This window comes from Spinacia oleracea, chromosome 6, assembly GCF_020520425.1.
Source record: "Spinacia oleracea cultivar Varoflay chromosome 6, BTI_SOV_V1, whole genome shotgun sequence".
In the NCBI taxonomy this organism is placed as follows: Eukaryota; Viridiplantae; Streptophyta; class Magnoliopsida; order Caryophyllales; family Amaranthaceae; genus Spinacia; species Spinacia oleracea.
The window spans coordinates 65,843,636-65,848,057 of record NC_079492.1 but is presented as its reverse complement, the minus strand read 5'-3'; positions in this window follow the sequence as shown (position 1 = coordinate 65,848,057).

The following is a 4,422-nucleotide window of genomic DNA, read 5'->3' as shown; positions in this document are numbered from 1 at the left end:
AAAGTTTCAAGCATTACTTAGTCTAGACTTTGACTCTCTCTATTGGTTTTTTCGCTCTTTCTTTTGTTGGTACACTTTTTGGTTCTTTCTTTTGGTCATTCTTTGGATTTTGGATACACTTGCCCATTGTGACATTCATAGTTATTGGCATGTTCGGTTTTGGTGCCGAGCATTGTCGTCGTAGGAGGCCTAACAACGACACAAAGAGTTATTTATTTATATATATTTTTTAGTCGCTTTAAGAATCGAGTGCTTTTCATACGCCCTTGCAGCAATTTTTACGAATGGTTTTTTTTTGCTACATATTTTTTGCGCGGGCACCGAGGCTGCTGCGCCTGACCAAAAGGCCAGGCAACAACTTCAGCGCCCAGCGTAGGGCGTGAGAAATTATGGCGCCCAACCAGGGGCGTTGAAAATGCGTCCCTGGCTGGTTCTCGCTTTCTGTTTACGTCTACTTTTTGTTTATGCGACTTTGATTTTGCGTGCTTGCCTAATAACGTCCTTTACGCGTTGGGCAGCGTTTGTGGGATTCGTTACAGGCCATCCCGAGTGTCTCTTATTTTTGTGGCGATCGTTCGGGTTTACGGAACACGTATTTCGGTATAACTCTTTGGCCAATTGGTTTATGAATGTTTGGGCAATTTTTAAGGTCGTTGGTTTTCTAACGTTGTTTGTCACACACAATCACATATTTTGCTACACATAACTAACATTACATCATGAGGAAATAATAATATGTCATGTAGTTTATGATGGGCTTCTATGGGTAGTATTTGCGCCTGGCTTGGTACCGCTTCTATCGCAGATCCAACACATGCCCCAGTCGAGGTAGTGCCTTCAACAGACGAATTTCGCCTAAGAGGCCAATCACGATGTAAGCCAAGGGGGCATGCACCAATGAGAGGGACCTAATGGGCGAGCGATTGGGTTTGGGACGGGTGTACTACTAGCGAAAGTGCCGAGTGGACAACATTCGAAGCGTATGCACCCCCCGGTTGGCGATGGGTATCCTTAGTCCTAACTCCCTGAGGGAGCCAAGATTCGTTATGCGGTTCTGCCCGTTCACATTAATATGCTGATTTTCAGGTCGTCCCAACTTGATGGGGAAATAAACGCGGGGTAGGATCGTTTCACCCTTCGGCTATTTTGATTACCTACAAGCACGAGTATTTCCTTCACTATCCCCAGTGGAGTCGCCACTGTGAGGGGGTCGAAAAAGAACGAGGCTAATGCGTGACCTCGTCCCTCGTGGGTGTGACGCTTCTTTTTTGTCAAATCAAGTGTAATTGGATTTCCTGTGAGTTTACACCCAATTGACTAGTAATATAGGAGTCGCCATTCAGTTTTTAACGACAATGAGAAAAACTGACAAAACCCGGTTATCGTGACATAAAGGGAGTGCAATTATGTTTGACCACGACGGCCGTAGGTTCCCTTGTGATCCCTGGTGTGGGGATCTCTTAACATACACCCGCAAGGTAGAGATTGAGGGATCGGGGGACTGTAACTACCGAGAGGAGTCCTCTCTCTTCGATAACTCCAGAGGCAGGATATCCTTACTAGCTCAACATAAATAATTGAAGGGACATGCGTTAACTATTAAACTAATCTGAGTTGATTTTAACAACATGCAACATATAATACTAGATCGAGCGCGATTATCTGATTTAGATTGTATTAAGGGACCTAGCATGATAATCCAATTTCCCAACATATTATCTTTATTAGGCGTGATAGAACAATCAGATTTGATTAGTTTAACAGTTTATGAAAAGGGCGAGGAAAGCAATTAAACCATGGAAAAGGGACACATTACGACGCACCCTTGAGAGGTGCGTCACGGTTCTTAGAAAACTAACCACTTTGACTTTGCTATTTCTCCTTTTATTTAACGAATCTCAAATTACGGGACAGGATACGTTCTGTTCGATTTTTGGATCGATTGCGACAGAACGTGTGATTAATTTCGCAGCGTGAGGCTTAGGCTTAGGGGTTTAGAGTCAATACTCAGAATATGAATTGTGTGTTGTGTGTTGTTTTCACGTCGAACTTGGGGCTATATTTATAGAAAAGAGTTCGTGGAAAGATAGAATTGTAGAACTCTAATCCACGAGGAATTAGGAAAGAACACGTCCCAGGTATTTTCAGCGCCCAGGGCTGGGCGTCAAAGATTTCGGCGCCCAGCTCTGGGCGTTGATAATAGGATCCAGGCAATTTCAGCGCCCTGGGCTGGGCGTTGAAATTGATGTTTGGGCCGTTTCTTTGTCAGATTCGGACTCTTAGAATCCGGAGTGTATGAGACTTAATCGAGTCTTTTAGTGCGTATTAATTTTATGACGGGATGCGTCTGGGCCCGTTACGAACTCTAGGCTCGTTAGAATTTTAATTTAATACGTAACTCTTATTGTCGAATCGTATTAGGAATAGGATTCTCTCGCAACTTCTATCTCATTTAGGATTTATGTTGGAGTGCAACACCTAATTCTGACAGGTTTCTATCTTTTATGACTTGCCACTTTTAACAACTGCCCATTACGGCAGTTACTATTTTTAGCAGGTTTCTATAAATAGCAGGTTTCGGGTGAAATGAAAAGGGTGATTGAGATTCGTTATTTTATAAGAGATGCGTTGCCAAGGGGAGATTTATGTTCTCATCATCGAACCTTCCCTTTCGGGAATGGGGACAAAAGTAGGTGTCTACAATAGTATAATAAGTTTATAAAAGGAAAGATTCTCCCACGTAACAATTATTGTGAAACACCCTAAAATGAATACGTAACAAACAAATAGAAACGTAGGGAGTAGGATGCAAAAATTGTATTTGCAACACACACACCTAGCCCACCAAGACAACCCATTCTGCACACTTACGCAAGAAGACGACCAACACCGAACGACTAGGAGAAGCAACCATTTTGACAAACAAGTTTCGAATCCACTAGGAAGCGTGGTTTGTCATTAAGGAGGAATTAAAGCTCGTTTGTCTTTTACTTAGCTTCTTTTATTGTTCTTGTCTTTTGTAAGGTATTTGTAATTAGGAGGAGAAGAGGGGAGAGACTATTATAGAATCATCTTGGTATTGTTGACTAGTATTGGGATGAGAACCTCTCGGAAGTTCTCACTTTTTTTTATTCAAGCTTTAAGCTTTTATCTATCAATCAATCATACAACCTTCCTCTATTTTGTGTTCATAATTACCTTATCATTGTGTTAGAGAATCTGGGTTCGTTCCAGTATTATTATAGTAATGTCAAAATACTACTTTGTTCAAATCATAAAACTTCTATATCATTTCCAAAACTTTCCTACACATTCATTGTAATTTTTTCATCTCTAGTTTTAGATAGTTGACTATCTCATACTATTTTTTCATTTCTAGTGTTAGATATTCGACTATCATTTCCAAAACCTGTATTTTAATAGTCATTAGAATTGTTTAAAAATTTTAAGGCGGTTGATTGAATTCGGGTATCTGATGGTGTAATCTGGTTTAACTAAGTTTGTTTTTCTGGTTATCCAAAATATTCAGATTCCATGAATATTCAGTAACTCCATAAAGATATTGCCATTTTTTTTAATAAACAGTTGATTTGGGATTGATTTAATAGAGAAGGTGTCCGGAACCCAAGGAAACTAAGCATGAAATGAGATTTGGATATCATGTTGGCATATCTTTGAGGTGTAATTGTGTAAGTGAATTCAATGAAATGAGATTTGTAATAAAAATGTCACTTGGATGACTCGTCAGTGATGATTTTTTCTAAATGCCTTCACGGTATGGTGAATTATGCTAATGGAAAGTTATGTATTGTTTTGAGCTACAAATAAATAATCAAATATTTTCATCAAGACTTAGTAGGCCTAATTTTTATATATTTGTTTATATTTTGGGGAAGCATCCTAAAATGCATTGAGGGTTTAATTAATGCCTAATTAGTTAGGATTGATGGGCATTATAAAGTTTTAGTATGCATTTGTCTGTTAGTTGAGCCTTTTAAAATTTATGTTTGTTTGATGATCATCTCTGAATATTAGTAGCAGCTCTGGCACAAAGAGAGTTTCTTGATCACTGGCACAAGGGTGATGTGAGTCCCGGGGAAGTGTTGTGAGCCATGAATTTTCATTTCTCCTAGCTTAATTTCAATAAATTGTGAGAAATGTGTTTCATGTTATTATCTGTCAGTATGACTCGACTGGCCTATAAGAGGTACGTGCTTCTCTAGCTTTCATAAGAAGGTCATCATTTTCCTCAAAAGAAAATGAAGGTCTTCCTTCTTTGCATCATGCATAAAAAGTATGCATGATGCATGTTTTATACCTTAATGGAAATAGTTTCAGTTTTGCTATAGAAGTTTATCTGGAAAACGATAAGCTTTTCTTGGATCTTTCACAAGCATTGCATAGATAAAATTATCTTAATTT